The sequence below is a fragment of the Bos indicus x Bos taurus genome, chromosome 3 (genome assembly GCF_003369695.1).
Source record: "Bos indicus x Bos taurus breed Angus x Brahman F1 hybrid chromosome 3, Bos_hybrid_MaternalHap_v2.0, whole genome shotgun sequence".
NCBI lineage: Eukaryota > Metazoa > Chordata > Mammalia > Artiodactyla > Bovidae > Bos > Bos indicus x Bos taurus.
The window spans coordinates 39,258,744-39,279,528 of NC_040078.1; positions in this window are offsets into that span (position 1 = coordinate 39,258,744).

Below are 20,785 nucleotides of genomic sequence, written 5' to 3' on the forward strand. Positions count from 1 at the left end.
GAGAAGGTGATGACAGATGGTTGGATGGCATCACCAACTTGATGGACATGAGTTTCACTAACCTCCGGGAGTTGGTGATGGACAGGGAGGCCTGGGGTGCTGCAATCCATGCGGTGCAAAGAGTCAGACATGACTGAGAGACTGAAAGGGACTGAACCAAATTTCTAAATAATATAATTTGTTGTAAAAGAGACTTGAAAACTTATGGAAAGCTATTTTAAATTATTTTTATATTAACCTTAATAAGTTGAATAACAATTCTATAGCACAGGTAGCCAATTATACTTAAAAAAAATAGAAGCCAACATAAAGGTTAAGCAAAGGCCCTATGAACAATTTTGGAAAACAACCTCCCTAGGTCTTATCCAGGAATTCCTATTTTCAGTGGGTTTTCCACATTTATCTTAGATTAGAAATCTCTTTGGTTTGCTTAACTTAACATCTTTTGCCTAATTTCTTAAAATGTGTTGTTCTAGTTTGTGATGACACCTTATATGTTTTATATATCACAATCAGATATGGAAGAATACTAAATTTTGAATAGGAGATCCTAGCTTAATTTTTAGTAGCTATATCATAAACATGAAAGAAAAATAAGAAAATGTGGGCTTGAGATATGCTCAAGATATTTATTTTAGAAAGTTAAATTATTACTCATACACAACTGCTGAAATACATAATTCAAAGGCTAGATAAAATGTGTATTTTGAAGCTGATTCAGCAGACTGATGCTAGCATAAAGCAGCCTTCCTGGGAGGTATCTATTAATACCTAATCTGTATTCCTGAGCCAGCAGGAGATGAGTAGGCTGGATAAGCTTTGTTCTTTGTCCTGCAATTGGTGGGAGTACAAAAAAGAATTGCTTTTTATTACTTGGCAGCAGCTATCTGGCCAATTTAGAGAGTTACAAAAGGTGCTTAACAAGTTTACATATTAAGGAGGAATCAATTCTATTCTATATGATTATGGTAAATGAATATTTTAGTAGTTTAAATTAGATTAAGTTTGCAAATTAAGGAAATATTAATATATTCTGCTCATCATTATAAACTAATAAAGTAGAAATTATGGTTTAGTGGTTAACTTTCTCATTATTCAAAATTGTCAACAATAACAATATTTGCAAGAATTGCTTTCAACTCACTTCAGGAATTCCTAAATTTTATTTTATTTTTAATTGGAATTTAATTGCTTTACAATGTCATGTTGGTTTCTGCCATACAACAATGTGAATCAGCCATAAGTATACAGGAGATGGCAAGAGTGAACATCAACATTCTAGGAATCAGTGAACTAAAATGCACTGGAATTGGTGAATTTAACTCAGATGACCATTCTATCCACTACTGTGGCAGAAATCCCTTAGAAGAAATGGAGTAGCCATCATAGTCAACAAAAGGGTCCGAAATGCAGTACTTGATGCAGTCTCAAAAACAACAGAATGATCTCTCTTCGTTTCCAAGGCACACCATTCAATATCACGGTAATCCAAGTCTATACCCCGACAAGTAATGCTGAAGAAGCTGAAGTTGAACAGTTCTATGAAGACCTACAAGACCTTTTAAAACTAACACCCCCAAAAGATGTTGTTTTTATTATAGAAGATTGCAAAAGTAGGAAGTTTGGACATGAGTTTGGGTAAACTCCAGGAGTTGGTGTTGGACAGGGAGGCCTGGCCTGCTGCAGTCCACAGGGTTACAAACAGTCAGACATGACTGAGCGACTGAACTGAACTGAAACCTATGTTCCCTCTCTTCTGAATCTCCCTCCCAGCTCTCTAGGTTGTCACACAGCACCAGGTTGATCCTCTTGTGTTATACAGCAAGTTCCCACTAACTATATATTTTACATGTGGTAATGTATGTATTTCAATACTAATCTCTCAATCAGTACCCCCCTCTCTCATTTCCCCACTGTGTCTACAAGTCTGTTCTCTATGTCTGAGTTTCTAGATTCCTTCCCTGCAAATAGGTTCATCAGTAATATTTTTCTATATTCCATAGATATGTGTTAATATTTGTTTTGTTGTTGACTAAGTCATATCTAACTCTTTGTGATCCCATGGACTGTAGTCCACCAGGCTTCTCTGTCCATGGGATTTCCCAGGCAAGAATACTGGAGTGGGGTGCCATTTCCTTCTCGAAGGATCTTCCCAACTTAGGGATAGAACCTGCATTTCCCATATTGCAGGCAGATTCTTTACCACCGAGCCACCTGGGAAGCCCATGCTTAAATATACAAATTCTGACTTATTTCACCATGTATAATAGGCTCTAGGTTCTTCCATCTCACTAGAACTGACTCAAATTCATTCCTTTTTATGGTTGGGTAATATTCCACTGTGTATATGTACCACAGCATCCTTATCCATTCATCTGTCAATGGACATCTAAGCTGCTTCCATGTCCTGGCTATTGTAAACAGTGCTGGAATGAACATTTGCATACCTGTGTCTTTTAAAATTATAGTTAAGAATTCCTACATTTCACTGTAGAACTATAGATTAGGGATCATCAGATGTTTTTCTATTAAGGTTGAAGAGTAAATAATACAATTTTCTGTGCCATACGATGTCTATCATGAGTATTCAACTCTGTTGTGTTAAAAGAACCATAGATGGTATGTAAACAGATATTTCAGTAAAGCTATTTACGAAAATAAAGGTCTGCACTGGCATACAGGCCTAATTTGCTGGTCTTGATCTAGAAAAGTGATCAGGAAAGTTGACATAGGAAATATGTTTCCTAAATTTTTATAACTTCAAATTAAGAGGTGTGTAGACTTTATATTAGAAATAGAACTGAACTGAATATAAAATGCTTGGCCCATTCTTTTATAGACTCCTTAGAAATAGGTCTCTACTGTCTGCAGACATTTAAAATTGTGAAAAGTATAATACCAACTTGATCTTACCATTCCAAAGGGGAACTCTTTTAAGAGTGTATGAAAATTTGGACAGTACATACGACATAAACCAGAACTGTCCCAGGATAACTAGAATGTATGTTTACTCTCCTTAAGATAATTTGAAGTAACTTGATCTTCTTCTAAGATGACCAAAGGATTTTTTTAATTGAAAGTTGAATTGGTTTACTAAGGTTGCAGTTCAAGGTCACTTTTTATAGGAATACCCTGTGTGCGTATTTAATATGGACAGTAATAGTCTCTATTATTTTAGGAAATGTATTTTTATTTATATTTTTGAAAGTTCATTTTTTCAGTGTTTTTGTTATCTTTTCAGCAGTTTTAAGTGAATATTTTGCATCTTCTTTGCTACTCTTCTCTATCAATTGCTTTCATCCTATATCATAGTCTTTTGAAATCTGTGATATATTTTGGGCACAGCTTCCATTTAAGCCTTCAGGTACTGCATTGTCTGTTTTTTACACCTAAATTAATTTTGCTATTCCTGGTTCATTTCATCTGTTATTTGGTCATAATCTTTTGTTATCTGGTCATATTTTCTTTGTGTGGTTATGGAATCCTTTCCTGCTTTCTAGTTATAATTTTTATTTGTATAACTGATCTTTCTTCACAGTTATAATTGCTTCATTAATATAAAAAGTGTTGTGTATTTGGGTCACAAATGTCTTGTGTCACATTTTTTGGGGGGTTGGGAGAATTTCTCTTCATCTTCAAAAATATTTTGCTGCTTTTTAAAATATTTATTCCTACTTCTCTGCAATTTTTTTCCTTATTAACAGTATATTTGATTGGAAGTAGTCTTTATGCTTTCTTGGGTCATTTACCTCTATTATTGCTGATTCCTATATTAGCAATAAAGAATTCTGAGAAATGTATGAAGGACCAGTGTAGGTTGTTCGATTTATCTGACATAAATCACAGCAGGATCCTCTATGACCCACCTCCCAAAGTATTGGAAATAAAAGCAAAAATAAGCAAATGGGACCTAATTAAACTTAAAAGCTTTTGCACAACAAAGGAAACTATAAGTAAGGTGAAAAGACAGCCTTCAGAATGGGAGAAAATAATAGCAAACGAAGCAACTGACAAAGAATTAATCTCAAAAATATACAAGCAGCTCCTGCAGCTCAATTCCAAAAACAAATAAATGACCAATCAAAAAATGGGCCAGAGAACTAAACAGTCATTTCTCCAAAGAAGACATACAGATGGCTAACAAATGCATGAAAAGATGCTCAACATCACTCATTATCAGAGAAATGTAAATCAAAACTACAATGAGGTACCATCTCATGCTGGTCAAATGACTGTATCCAAAGTCTATAAACAATAAATGCTGGAGAGGGTGTGGAGAAAAGGGAACCCTCTTACACTGTTGGTGGGAATGCAAACTAGTACAGCCACTATGGAGAATAGTGTTGAGATTCCTTAAAAAACTGGAAATAGGACTGCCATATGACCCAGGAATTTCTGTATGATCTAATGGGCACCCTCATGCATAGCTACAATGAGGCCACTTCTTTACTAATGATGCTCCTGTGAGGCCAAGCCATCTGATTTTTGGATTCTAACCCAACTCAGGATATATCCTAAGAAGGTCCTTGAATTTTTATAGGTTCTTCACCAATTGACCTATGGACATCAAGGGATGCTACCTTGCTTTCAAAGGAGGAATTCTCTCTTTTTTTAGTGATAGTGTAGTGTAGTGATGGTGATAGTACAACAAACATGGACATTTGTGCTTCGTATGCATGTTATAAGCTCACTCTCGTTCTGTTTGTCTCTGTTTCTGTCTCTGTCTCCCTTTTTTGCTTACTCCCACACTTGTACCCCTGCCTGTTTGCTGTTAATCCTACTCATACAAGCTCTCTCAATCAGAGTTGGGCCATCTCATTCTGGGTGTGAATATTTGATATAATTTCAAAGATCTGTCCTATATTTGTCCTATTCAGACTCACTCAATATATTTTATCTCTTTAGTTTTCTCTGGCTAAGCAGCTGTACTTAGATATTCTTGGCCATAAACAGATGGTATACAGGTATTTGTTAGCTTTAAACAAAAAGTCTTTGGGAAGTCTCTCCACACATTCGGTGTCCAGAAGTGAATTGATTTGTGTGAATAGTATAGAAGATATACAGAGGAGGAAAATTGAGGTTTTTAAAAATGGGTTTGCATTTTTTTGTTTGTTTTATATCTCTTCATTATGCTTTCTGGCTTTGAGGGGAAAAAGTTAACTTAGTTTGGAACTAGGATGTTGCTATGCCATTATCAGAAACAGGAGCATTGTTCTTTATACTGTAGGAATCAATACTATTGATAGAATATTTTATCTATATTATTCTACTTTTTCATATCTTAATATATTAAAATCTGAATCATTCTTACTCGGTGAAATCTTAAAATATAATTGTAAGCATTTAATTTTTATTTCTTGTGGCATATGAAATAATAGTGTGTTTTGTACTAGAGTCTATATAATAAAGTAGGAAGAGAATTGTAAGTTGACAATAAATATTGAATGAACAAATTAATTAATAAATAGTTGAACTCCATTTAACCTCACAAAAATTGTTTAAAGCTTGGTAGCGTAAGCTCCCATCTTTGAGATCTTAGTAAAGAAAATTTATATAGCTTAAGTAATCCTGATAAGTATAACAGAGGCTATTTCTGAAGAAATGAAAGGCAAATCATCTGAATTTAAATTCACTACTAAAGGAAGAGACTGAAATTATATTTCTTTTCTAATATTAGTACTAAAGCATTTAAATAGAACTCAATGCTTGGTGTTCTGTCAGTGAGAATGACACTCCACCCTGAAATTTGCAGGAAAAAAATAAATGACACTTCACTAACTCTATACACTTAAATAGAGGTGGATACTGATGTCAATGGCACCCCACTCCAGTACTCTTGCCTGGAAAATCCCATGGATGGAGGAGCCTGGTGGGCTGCAGTCCATGGGGTCGCTGAGGGTCGGACATGACTGAGCGACTTCACTTTCACTTTTCACTTTCACGCATTGGAGAAGGAAATGGCAACCCACTCCAGTGTTCTTGCCTGGAGAATCCAAGGGACGGGGGAGCCTGGTGGGCTGCCATCTATGGGGTTGCACAGAGTTGGACACGACTGAAGTGACTTAGCAGCACTGATGTCAATGAAACTTAAACATCAGAGTTTCTTACTATCTGGTATTCATTCCGATTTATCCCACCTGAGACATTATTACTACTTTAAAAAAAAAAAAAAGCTCCCCCCAATATAATAGTTTCAGTTCTTATGATGATCTATTCTTGCATTTAAAGAATCATTGTTTGATGTGAGAGTTGGACCATAGAGAAGACTGAGAGCCAAGAATTGGTGCTTTTGAATTCTAGTGCTGGAGAAGACTCTTGAGAGTCACTTGGACAGCAAGGAGATCAAACCAGTCAGTCCTAAAGGAAATCAAGCCTGAATGTTCATTGCAACGACTGATGCTGAAGCTGAGGCTCCAGTACTTTGGCTCCCTGTTACAAATAGCCAACTAGTTGGAGGGGACTCTGATGCTTGGAAGGACTGGGGGGAGTTGGTGGCAGAGGATGAGATGGTTAGATAGCATCACTGACTCAATGGACATGAATTTGAGCAGACTCCAGTAGATAGTGGAGGACAGAGGAGCCTGGCACACTGCAGTTCTTGGGCTCGCAGAGAGTCAGACATGACTTAGCAACTGAATGACAATAATAACCCATTGTTATAAACCTGAATCAAAGTTTGAAATAAACATCATGCCTACTAAAGAAGAAAAGAAATCATAGTTTGCCTTTATAGTATATCTTTATTGTTATTATTTAATATTTGTCTACCAGAGAGAATAAGAATTCTTCTTTATCACTGTTTTATCCTAAGGGCCAGAAACAGTGTCTGGCCTAACAGGGATGTCAAGTAATATTTTCTGGATGAATGAACATCACTTTAGATAATGATCTTTCTTGTCTTCCATACACAATTTTCTATTTAGTCAAAAGCATCACAGTTGCAGGTACACTGTGTTCTAAATATATTTTCTGTAGAATTGGAGGTAAAGCAGTTTATGACTGTTCAGCATAACATTGCATTAAAAATAACATTTGTTGTAGAGGCAGGATTACTCTGAGATACCTGTATTTGTAAACCCTTTACAGCAAGTAAGATGTATTTCTTCAGAGATCATTTCCTTAATAGGATTTCAGACAGCTTTTGGAAGCAGCTAAAATAAATTGCTTTTAAACATTTGTGTCATATCACATTAAAAAGTGTTATAGATCAATATCCACCATGTGCTATAATATACACCCTCATCCTATAATAGAATTAATCTTAGATTAAAAAGAGAAATTCTTTTCTGATCTTCCCACCAACCTACTCTTCCTTCTCTTCTTGAAAATATGAGCTTTTCAAATGACATATGACTAGAAGAATCCATTATAAGCATCCACCGTTGTGCCTGCTCTAAAGTAACTTGGTTCTGCATTAATAACTCCCACTTCACAATTTCTTGTAAGCTCAACTTAAATGCCTGTGTCTTAAAAGTGATTGCTTATTTTGTACAGGAATGTTTGATCATCCAAGTTTTCTGTGTTTCATCACATGGTATAAAGAGTTGGTACTGGACAAAGTTATAGAGAAGGTCTATCAAGTTTGCCCCACCATTCCTTCTCTGTACCTCTAGCTTATTATCAGTAGTAATATTTTATTTTAGAACCATGGATTCTTCAATATTCCCCTATCAAATGCTAATACACTCAGAATCCAGTGGAGAGAGCAGTCATATTAATAGATAATTACAATTCAGTGTAATCAGTTGTATATGAAAATTTAAAATTCTATGTGAGGAAGAAGAAAGGCTATTTAGAAATACTTGACAGAGAAAAAAAAACGATATTTTGAATATTTTGGAATATGAGGATCCCACCTGTTAGAAAAATGGATGAGACAATATTTTCACAGGACAAGGCCATTTGAGTTATGAAAAGAAGTTCAGGACTTCCCTGGCGGTGCAGTGGATAAGAATTCATCTGCTAACGCAGGGGACACCAGTTTGACCCCTGGTCCAAGAAGATTCCATGTGCCACAGAGAAATTAAGCCTAGTTGCAACGACTAAGGTCTCACTCTAGAGCCGACAAGCCACAATGACCAAGCCTGTGTGCTGCAACTACTGAAGCCCGTGAGCCCGCAGGCCTCAACTACTGATCCCAAATGCTACATCTACTGAAGTCCATGTGCCTTGGTCCTGTGCTTCGCGAGAGAAGCCATCACAATGAGAATCCCATGCACTGCCCCACTTGCCTCAATTAGAGAAAGCCAGTGAGCAGCAACAAAGACTTAGCACAACCCCACCCCCCAAAAAAGGAAGTTCAAAATCACTAAAAAAAATTATAATAATAATACAAAACTGAAAATAGAGGAGTTACCAGATCAAAAGAGGCCTTTTAAGACCTGCTAAGGAGTTAATTATCTGTAGACAACACAGAGACTGAAGAATCAAGCAGGAATCAAAATGAAATATCTTATTTATTAATTTACTCTAATTTATTTATATTTTATGAAGGAATATATGACAGTTATGTGGAGAATATACTCAAATGATGAGGCCCAAGTTACAATATTCCACATTAGAAACGAGGAGGCCTACACTACCAATGAGCTAAAAGAATGCAGAGGAGGAGGAGCAGAGGGCAGAGATGTGCTGGTGGATGTGCAAACTAGCTCAAAACAACGCCTGATTTGTAGCAATGGCCTAATTCTGTAGTGTGTAAATGCCCCTACCATTGCCAGTTACAAACTGCTTTACCAACTTCAAACTGTGTGATCACTGAAAGCAGAGTTGGAATCAGCTCTGCTGAGCTAGTATCAGCTAGCTTCAGAACAACACTAGAGATATCTGAGGTACAATCAATAAAAGGTGGACATTGATGGAATGCAGTAGATAATGGAGAAATGCTTGTATATAAATCCAAGATTTCCATTTTGGGGAAGAAAATGTGTCAATATTTTAAAGCTTGTATTTTATTCTCAGATGGCTTTGTTCTCATCTAAAAAGTAATAGCAACAACAGTAATAATGTTTGCAAAAAGAAACCTTTCAAGTAAATATTTGCATTTAAACTGACATCCTCAAAAACATAGTATCTTAGAGACATATAAACAATAACGTGAGGAAGTTTAGTAAAGCACACCTAATTGAAAGTTTAGCTGAGTTTCTTCATAAAATTGCTGCCTTTGCATCTGTTTTGTGTGGCCAACCAGGTCACAGGGCTTGAACTGACACTGGTCCCTCCCAAATAATGGACACAAAGTCACAAGACACAAATGTAAGTTCCCGTTATGATTTTCCCAAGATGCCCTTTTGATAAGCACTCTCCTGCCCCCCAGGCTTCCCTCATAGCTCAGTTGGTAAAGAATCTGCCTGCAATGCAGGAGACCCCGGTTTGATTCCTGCATCAGGAAGATCCACTGGAGAAGGGATAGGCTACCCACTACAGTATTCCTTGGCTTCCCTTGTGGCGCAGCTGGTAAAGAATCAGCCTACAATGCAGGAAACCTGGGTTCAATACCTGGGTTGGGAAGATCTCCTGGAGAAGGGAAAGGATGTATACTCCAGTATTCTGGCCTAGAGAATTCCATGGACTGTTATAGTCCATGGGGTGGCAAAGAGTCAGACACAGCTGAGCAACTCTCACTTCACTCCTACCTCCCAGGGCCTTCTCCTAGTCATCCCTTAGGTAAGACTTCTTAGGGAACTCACCAAAACCCCACACTTTTTGGTTTGAATTGACAAATCTACCCTTAACCCTGGTGGAACTAGTGGTAAAGAACCCATCTGCCAATGCAGGAAACAGAAGAGATATGGGTTTGATCCCTGTGACAGTAAGATCTCCTGGAGGAGGACATGACAACTCACACCAGTATTCTTGTCTGGAGAATCCCATGGTCAGGGGAGTCTGGTGGGCTACAGTCCAAAGAGTCGGACACAACTGAAGTTGACTTAGCATGCACCCTTGACCCAGGAGCTTGAAGGAACTCTACACACAGATCCTAATACAGGTATGTGCCCCAGGTCCTGCCCTATCTCTGACTGCACCTTGCCTTGACTGGTTCCTCCAAGTGTATAGAGTACCTCCTCCAGGACTTGCAAGTAATAACCTTCCATTTTACTTTCCCTTTGCTCTCTTTATTGAACCATACAGTCTGTCACTCTTAGGCTCTATTTAATAAATATTAATTTAATAGAGTCACAACATCAGTTGGGAAATGTTTGGTGTTGAGGGTAACAGAATTTAGGCAAACTTCAATGATTCAATTCAGATCAATAATCTCCAAACCATCTACCTCTAGCTATTAAGGGTGTTAGTAAAGGTTAAATGCTTTATTTATTCAGGTTTTGAAGATTTTATATAATAATTTACTTTGTGAAACTAAAGCAGAAATAGACTATACAGTATTTTCCAAAATTAAGTTAGAAAAAGTTTCTGTTTTTACTGAGTATCTATATTGAAGGGCCAGTGTTCTGGGGAATAAAGAGTTGATGCAGGCTATTCTGTTAATTGAATCAACATTCACTATATTACCAATTTCAAAATTCAGTAACTTACTTATTTTAGAGCTTCCCTGGAGGCTCAGCTGGTAAAGAATCTCCTTGCCATGCAGGAGACCCAGGTTCTATCCCTGGGTCAGGAAGATCCCTGGGGAAGGAAATGGCAACCCACTCTGCCTGGGAAACCTCATGAACAGAGAAGCCTGGCTGGCTACAGTCCATTTGGTTGCAAGAGTCAGACATGACTTAGCGACTAAACAACCACTACTGCTTATTTTTAAATCATGAATAAGTATGGGATTTTATTGAACCAGCCTAGCAAAGTATAAAAGTTTAGATACTGAGTCCATATATTTTCTTGCAGGTCTACACCAAAACCAATTGTTTACTTTGTAATTTGAACTCTTGAAACTGTATATATATTACTAGATATCCTAATGCAAATATTGCCACTACCGAAGGTATCCTCTTCAAGGGATCTTAAGAGATGTCAGTTGTTGAAGGCATTTTCTTTCCATGCCATGTTATAAGTGAACTAATAGATTAGTTTTGACAGTATATACATTCAAAAACAAGTGACCAGGTGAAACATATGAAAATTGACTGTTACTGAATCTTAAATGCTATCCTTGACAATCGGATAGTACCTTGTCAAGGACTTCCCTGGTGGCTCAGACCATAAAGCATCTGTCTACAACGTGGGAGACCTGGGTTCGATCCCTGGGTTGGGAAGATTCCCTGGAGAAGGAAATGGCAATCTACTCCAGTACTCTTGCCAAGAAAATCCCATGGACGGAGGAGCCTGGTGCAGGCTACTGTCCATGGGGTCCAAAGAGTCGAACACAACTGAGCAACTTCACTTTGCCTGAAGAAATAATAAATTCATAGAAGGATATGTGCACCCTTTTTTCCAGATGGAAAACAATAAGAGCAAAGAACCAATAATAGTTATGAGGCACAAGCAAAGTAACATTAATATTTCCTCATCTAATTCTGTAACACTCTTATGATGAGTTATATGTATTATTACCTCTATTTTTATATGAAGAAATTCAACTTGTGGAATTTAAATACTTGATATATGAATTGGTTTCTGTCAGAATGATAAATGTTAATGTTCTTAAGCAGTGTATTCTATGCATATTCTTATCAAAAATAAAAAAATTACTCAGCATTTTTCTCTATATGGAAATATATATGTTCAATCAAGGATACACATTCTAAGAGGGAAAGCTAACAAATTCTTAATAAATGAATGAATGAATGAGCATTCCAGTGTTTCTCAGTGCAAGCAGTATTTTTTGCCTATCCAATCCCAGTCTTTCCTCTTGACACATTCTTTTTTAAAAATGTATTCATTTTTAATTGAAGGATAATTGCTATACAATATTGTGTTGGCTTCTGCCATATATCACCATGAATCAGCCATAGCCATATATATGTTCCCTCCCTCCTGAACCTCCCTCTCAACACATTCCTTTTCATTTCAACTATGTTGTCAATTCTGATAGATAGATAGATAACCTGTCTATCTCTCATGCTATGATTATTACTTCTTTCTGTTGACTATTATATCTTTCCTATTACTTTTTCTTGTTTTTCTGCTCTTGGCCTTATTTAACATATTCTTTGGGACTGTTAAATGTGGTGTTTTTTCATTTTTCAAAATTATTTAGGGGAAATATACTTTGCAAATATTCAAACGATAAAATACCATTAACAGTAAATGTGGGCAAATATGTGAACCTAAAGGAAATGGCTCTGCTTTAGGTAAAGCAAAGTGAGGTCAACCATGAACATTATTCCAGAAGAACCTATTATAATTGTTGAGAGAGGCAAATGTCTCCTAGCTTTATTTATCAGAAATGGAATTATAAGACTGTTTTTTGACTGCTGGTGTCCACGGATAATTAAAAATGAAACATAGAAAGTCCTTTCACCTAGAAATAATTATTCAAAGCTGACTCAGACTTGAGGAATTATTTGCCTGGTTTATAAAGAAGTTCAGTGTACACATTCTAACACTTATAAAGGTCCCCATTCCTATTACCCAGATAATTAAAGGCAATTCCTGCTATGAAATCTAGAACATATTTGCTTGAGACCAAAATTTCATGATATTAAATAAATTCAACCAAAATTTACTAACTTGCTAAGAAAACTGAAGTTTTAGACTTAAATGGTTATCTTTTAACTAGATATCTATCTTTTAACTATCTTTATGCACAATTTAAAAGAGCACAGTGTTAAAATATTACTTAAATATTTCTGCTGTATTTCCTGTTCCTAAAAGACATGGTCTTCAGTAATTCCTATTTGTACCTCCAACCCATAGTTGATTCCCTATAAACGCTTGCTTGTTAAAGTATTGTATAGTCGAAATGAACATTTATGAGGTTTATGTAAACGAACAGTCAAAAGTATGTGAGGGATACAGATCTTGAAGTGAGAATGCAACAGTTAGTACTATGTTTTCTAGGGGACACTTTAAATGGCATCAATAGACACTAATAATTTGACTTTTTATCTATGTTTATTGATTTCTGCTGGTAGCAAGTCTAATGGCAGTACAAAGTCATAAAGAGAATTTAGAGTAGGACTTGGAGAGCTATGACACTGTTTAGGAGACTCTCCATTTTAAATAGGCAATTTGTCAGCAACGTGACCTTTAAAATGGCTTTTTATGTTGTTTTCTTGTTTGCCTTTTTAAGCAATTCACCTAGAAATGGCATATTTTTTTTCAGGAAAAATCTATCTTTTCTTGACTAGAACATTATTCAGGACAACTAATCTTAAGGGTACAAGGAAAACAAGATAATGAAAATAAAAATATGGGAAGCATGTGTTAGATATTACACTGAGAGTTCAGAATTTGGCAACATAGTTACTAAATAATTTTAGTTACATTTAAAATCTCTACTTGGTCTTCAAACAGATAAAATAAACCACACCCTTGATAGGGACTGCATACATAGTTAGTGATAGGATTAATTAAGATTATTCTTAGAATAAAACTCTATTCATTTTCTGAAAACAATATAACAGCAATGTACCACTTTTGAAATGGAGCCAGACCTTATGGGGCATTCCCAGGACAGACTCCACCCCTTCGTGTCCTCAGCCTTCCTTTTGTCTATAGAGAAACTTTAGTCAAAGAATAAATTTAATCAGAGATGTGAGAAAATGCAGACTCAAAGGAAAACAGTCCAACAAGACCAAATAACAGAGGTTGAGTCATTAAATAAAAGGAACTTTTGTTCTTCTTCAAAGACTATAAATAATATTCTGAACTGTTTTATAGGTACTGAAACCCTCACCAGGTGGAAGAAGTTAACCACATGATGACCAAACAGTAGCCATTCATAAGCTGCCACAATTCTGAAAACTGGCCTAGGAGAAATGGAAACAAATTGACCTTGGACCTGAAGGTTAACTGTACTTAAAAGCAATCAAGACAATGTTGATTAGACTACTGTATAATTATTTTCAAGATGACTGTTAGAGCTGACTACTGTGTCTGCATGTAATCTCTTCCCCCTGCCTATACACCCCTGAAACTCCCCTTTAAAAGCTTTTGCTTTTATACAGGGGAGGTGACCTTTGGATATAAGTCCACCCTCTCCCTCAGCTTTCACCCTCCAGAATAAAGTAAAATTTCCTTTCCACTAACGGCTCTTGAATATTGGCTTGTGAGTGACCAGCAGTTGGACCTGAGTTTCATTAATATTTTAGCTACATCTTTTCAATATGAACAAAAATTATCTGGTGTTTTTAATGCCTAAAATCATACCCATAGTTTCTATTTTGTCAGTGTGTGGGGCATATTGCCATTAACTAAGCACATAACTATTCTGCCTCATTTTGGGGGGTATTCATCATACAGATGGCCATGCAAGAGTCTGTGGAAAATGTCTAAGTGTCCAATCCACATTGCCAGTGCACCTCCTCACAAAACATCAAAGACTGTCATTATTCAACACTGTGAAACATGTTACCATGAGAGTGCCTTTTAAAATAGATATTAAAACGGCAATTTGATTTATAAATTAGCCATGCTTAATAGCTATAGGATAATTCATGCAGTTGTACTAATGAAGTATTCATAACTCTATATACACACTGCAGAAATGAAAAATCAAGATTATCCTTCATCCATTTTAGGCAGTTGTCTGCAGCCTTTGACATTGCCATTTGGCCTAAGGACATTACTGAGGGGACACTAGAGACACACAAATCTATCTGCTTTATCTATGTGCACAGAAAAAGCATTCTGGGTAGAGGTTTCAGTTCAGCACATTTGTTACCTTTTAATTGCTTCTAAATTGCATGGTAACCTGTCATATCAATAGCCAAATGTGTTTAACTGAAATCAGCATGGTTTGAGCAATACATGCTGTGAAAAACTTCTTCCTTCACTTAAATATATGTATGTGTGTTTTTTGAGCATGCTTGTGTGGTTACACCTGCTATTATAAAACCAGGTAGACCTAATAAAAGAGAAAAGCAAATGTATTCTAGAAAAAAACAATTAAATAATGAACACAGACAAATTCCATCCAAACATTTCTAATGTTATACATGATTAAATATTGTATAACCTGGTACAGGTTATATAATAAAAGTTTTGTTCAACAGAAACTATTTACAATGCCAGATGTTCAACATATCAGAAAAAGCATGAAAAGATACTGTGCAGTTAAGCAATTTAAAATTTTAAGCTATATAGAAACATTTCACTAAAAGAAAATATAAATTTGAGTATCTTAGGCTAGGCCACAGTGAGCACAGTATCATAAAAAATTTAGCACCACATCAACTACTGTGAGCACCAAAGTATACAAATTATTCCCTTAGAAGACTTACTAAAAGCTATTTCACAGTCACATGTAGGATGTACACACTTCATCCTTACTTCAAAATAGTGCAATCATAAATCTCACATTTCTAAGCTCCCAAAGAAAAATACCATCATTCAGAACCTTAAGTAGAGCTTTCAGTCCATCTTACCAGTTTACAATCTTTCCTATCTCCATTTACACAGTTCTGTAAAACAAAATAAAAATTACAGGCAAAGGAATTAACACATTTTCTCCTTTCACTTCTTTAGTCTGCTCTTTATCCCAATGAAACTTATTTTCAGAAAAGGGGTTGGGAACAGTGAGAAATGTAAATGCTTCCAAAATGAGAAAAGGCCAGCATATCCAGTTGGTCCAACACCTGACGAGAATACAGTGGTACTGTGATAAACTTGGCTATCGGGGGTAACAGGTGTAATCTGACATTTGGCATCACATGAGGAAGTTTAAATCAGCCTCCCTGCTCTTTAAATATTGATTTAGTGGGGTGTATACAAGATAAAGCAGAAATACATGCTTTTCTGGAACTCTCTTGCTTTTTCCATGATCCAGTGGATGTTGGCAATTTGATCTCTGGTTCCTCTGCCTTTTCTAAAACCACTTTGAACATCAGGAAGTTCACAATTCACATATTGCTGAAGCCTGGCTTGAGAATTTTGAGCATTACTTTACTAGCTTGTGAGATGAGTGCAATTGTGTGGTAGTTTGAGCATTCTTTGGCATTGCCTTTCTTTGGGATTGGAATGAAAACTGACCTTTTCCAGTTCTGTGGCCACTGCTGAGTTTTCCAAATTTGCTGGCATATTGAGTGCAGCACATTCACAGCATCATCTTTCAGGATTTGGAATAGCTCAACTGGAATTCCATCACCTGCACTAGCTTTGTTAGTAGTGATGCTTTCTAAGGCCCACTTGACTTCACATTCCAGGATGTCTGGCTCTAGGTTAGTGATCACACCATCGTGATTATCTGGGTCGTGAAGATCTTTTTTGTACAGTTCTTCTGTGTATTCTTGCCATCTTTTCTTAATATCTTCTGCTTCTGTTAGGTCCATACCATTTCTGTCCTTTATCGAGCCCATCTTTGCATGAAATGTTCCTTTGGTATCTCTGATTTTCTTGAAGAGATCCCTAGTCTTTCCCATTCTGTTGTTTTCTTCTATTTCTTTGCATTGATCACTGAAGAAGGCTTTCTTATCTCTTCTTGCTATTCTTTGGAACGCTGCATTCAGATGTTTTATATCTTGAGAAATTTGTATGTAGGTCAGAATGCAACAGTTAGAACTGGACATGGAACAACAGACTGGTTCCAAATAGGAAAAGGAGTTCGTCAAGGTTGTATATGGTCACCCTGTTTATTTAACTTATATGCAGAGTATATCATGAGAAACCCTGGACTGGAAGAAACACAAGCTGGAATCAAGATTGCCGGGAGAAATATCAGTAACCTCAGATGTGCAGATGACACCACCCTTATAGCAGAAAGTGAAGAGGAACTCAAAAGCATCTTGATGAAAGTGAAAGTGGAGAGTGAAAAAGTTGGCTTAAAGCTCAACATTCAGAAAACAAAGATTATGGCATCCAGTCCCATCTCTTCATGGGAAATAGATGGGGAAACAGTGGAAATAGTGTCAGACTTTATTTTTCTGGGCTCCAAAATATCTACAGATGGTGACTGCAGCCATGAAATTAAAAGACATGTACTCCTTGGAAGGAAAGTTATGACCAACCTACATAGCATATGCAAAAGCAGAGACATTACTTTGCCAACAAAGGTTCGTCTAGTCAAGGCTATGGTTTTTCCTGTGGTCATGCATGGATGTGAGAGTTGGACTGTGAAGAAGGCTGAGCACTGAAGAATTGATGCTTTTGAACTGTGGTGTTGGAGAAGACTCTTGAGAGTCCCTTGGACTGCAAAGAGATCCAACCAGTCCATTCTGAAGGAGATCAGCCCTGGGATTTCTTTGGAAGGAATGATGCTAAAGCTGAAACTCCAGTACTTTGGCCACCTCATGCAAAGAGTTGACTCATTCGAAAAGACCCTGATGCTGGGAGGGATTGGGGGCAGGAGGAGAAGGGGATGACAGGATGAGATGGCTGGATGGCATCACTGACTCGATGGACGTGAGTCTCAGTGAACTCCGGGAGTTGGTGATGGAAGGGAGGCCTGGTGTGCTGTGATTCATGGGGTTGCAAAGAGTCGGACATGACTGAGCGACTGATCTGATCTGATCTGATAGAAGATAAAAAGTAGTAAGTCCAGAGCATTTAGTTAGAAATGAAGAAAACCATCAGAAGGAACTGTGATCATCAGTTAGTGAAGTGGGAAGATAAAAGAGAGTGAGATTCTGGAGGTCAAATAAAGATGGACTTCATGAAGTTGGGACTTATGCTGCAGATAAGTCTAACACAGAGACTGGCAATTTATCCTTGAATGTTTCCATATCTAAGTTATATTTGATTGGCAAAAATCTTTTGGTGGGGTGCTGGAGGCAACAGGGCATTAGGAGTTAATGTGAAGAGGAATGTAGACAATCAGTATAGAGAAATCTTTCAAAGTGTTTTTATGTTAAGAGCAGAGAGTTTGTACAATAGTTGCAGGAGGATTTGGGTCAAGACATAATTTTTCTTGAAGATGAGGAATATGTTATTTGTAATGTTGATGGCGAGAATTAAGTTGTGAGAAAAACTGATGATGTAGAGATATTCAGATCAGATCAGATCAGTTGCTCAGTCGTGTCCGACTCTGCAACCCCATGAATTGCAGCACGCCAGGCCTCCCTGTCCATCACCAACTCCTGGAGTTTACTCAGACTCACGTTCATCGAGTCAGTGATGCCATCCAGCCATCTCATCCTCTGTCATCCCCTTCTCCTCCTGCCCTCAATCCCTCCCAGCATCAGAGTCTTTTCCAATGAGTCAACTCTTTGCATGAGGTGGCCAAAGTACTGGAGTTTCAGCTTTAGCATCATTCCTTCCAAAGAAATCCCAGGGCTGATCTCCTTCAGAATGGACTGGTTGGATCTCTTTGCAGTCCAAGGGACTCTCAAGAGTCTTCTCCAACACCACACTTCAAAAGCATCAATTCTTCAGCACTCAGCTTTCTCCACAGTCCAACTCTCACATCCATACATGACCACAGGAAAAACCATAGCCTTGACTAGACGAACCTTTGTTGGCAAAGTAATGTCTCTGCTTTTGCATATGCTATCTAGGTTGGTCATAACTTTCCTTCCAAGGAGTAAGCATCTTTTAATTATTAAGAGGGTAAAATTCTAGGAATATTCTTGAGCAGACCCGAAGTGTGCAGATCTAGCACACAGATAGAAAGGTTCTCAATATTTTAGGGAAAGTGATATTTATCAATTGAAAATGAGGACAGGTAGACAGTATGAGTTGTTTTTGTTCAGTCGCTCAGTTGTGTCTGACTCTTTGTGACCCCACGGACTGCAAAATGAAAGGCTTCCCTGTCCTCCAACATCTCCCAGAGCTTACGCAAACTCATTTCCATTGAGTTGGTGATGCCATCCAACCATCTCGTCCTCTAATGTACCCTTCTCCTCCAGCCTTGAATCTTTCCCAGCATCAGGGTCTTTTCCAATGAGTTTGCTCTTCGCATCAGGTGGCCAAAGTATTGGAGTTTCAGCATCAGTCCTTCCAATGCATATTCAGGATTAATTTCCTTTAGGATTGACAGTTTTGATTTCCTTGCACTCCAAGGGACTCTCAAGAGTCTTCTCCAACACCACAGTTCAGAAGCATCAATTTTACAGTGCTAAACCTTCTTTATCATCCAACTGTCACATCCATACTTGACTACTGAAAAACCATACCTTTGACTATATGGACTTTGTTGGCAAAGTAATGTCTGCTTTTTAATATGCTGTCTAGGTTGGTCATAGTTTTTCTTCCAAGGAGCAAACATCTTTTTATTTTGTGGTTGCAGTCATCATCTGCAGTGATTTTGGAGCTCAAGAATATAAAGTCTGTCAATGTTTCCATTGTTTCTCCAACTATTTGCCATGAAGTGATGGACCGGTTTCCATAATCTTAGTTTTTTGAATGTTGAGTTTTAAGCCAGCTTTTTCACTCTCCTCTTTCACTTTCATCAAGAGGCTCTTTAGATACTCTTCACTTTCTGCAATAAGGGTGGTGTTATCTACATATCTGAGCTTATTGATATTTTTCCTGGCAATCGGATTCCAGCTTCTGCTTCATCCAGCCCAGCATTTCTCATGATGTATTATGCATATAAATTAAATAAGTAGGGTGACAATATGCAGCCTTGATGTACTATTTTCCCAATTTTGGACCAGTCTGTTGTTCCATGTCCAGTTCTGACTGTTGCTTCTTGACCTGCGTACTGGTTTCCTAGGAGGCAGGTAAGGTGGTGTGGTATTCCCATCTCTTTAAGAATTTTCCATAGTTTGTTGTGATCCACACAGGCAAAGGCTTTAGTGTAGTCAGTGAAGTAGATGTAGATGCTTTTCTGGAATTCTCTTACTTTTTCTTTAATCCAACAGATGTTGGCAATTTGGTTTCTGGTTCCTCTGCCTTTTTTAAAATCCAGATTGCACATCTGGAAATTCTTGGTTCACATACTATTGAAGCCTAGCTTGGAGAATTTTGAGCATTACTTTTCTAGCATGTGAAATGAGTGCAACTGTGCAGTAGTTTGGATATTTTTTGGCATTGCCCTTTGGAATTGGAATGAAAACTGATCTTTTCAAGTCTTGGGCCAAATATGGAAAACTCAGCAATGGCCACAGGACTGGAAAAGATCAAACAGTATGGGTAGAAATGCAAACTGAGATTGCTTATAGGAGAGTGTGGAAACGCTGATTTCTGCTACTTTTCCCAATGTAATAAAAAGCAAAATCATAATTGTGAGGAAGAAGGAAGGCATACTGGATGTTTGAGGGGAAAAGTAAAGAATGGGTCTCTTAGAGAATGAGAGAGTGAAATGTGAAATTTTTTCTTCGACTTTGCCCACTTGGATGGGAAAATGTAACACCATTGCTGGACAAACTTAAGGTTTCACCTGTATTTAACTGCCAATAATTGAAAATGTGATCAAGCTCTATGATTGTATTGTTTCTGCAGCCAGACTTAGTTTCTAGGGTGTTGGGTGAAAGGTAATAAAGCTGGATTTAATCCAGGATGAGATTTTTTAGATGGTGTAAGGAAACAGATTGTTTATGAGGCAATGACTGAGAAACTGACTAGACCATGAAATCTAAGTTGATGAAGTTCAGTTCATGCATGAACTGAACTGAACTTTTGTGACCCCATGGACTGCAGCATGCCAGGGTTTGCTGTCCATCAGCAACTCCCGGAGCTTGCTCAAGCTCATGTCCATCAAGTTAAAGTTGGCTAAGGAGGGAAAGAAAAGCACAAGGAGTTAAGAGGGAGTGAAAAATATAGAGAACACTAACAAGGAGGTTCTAGTGAT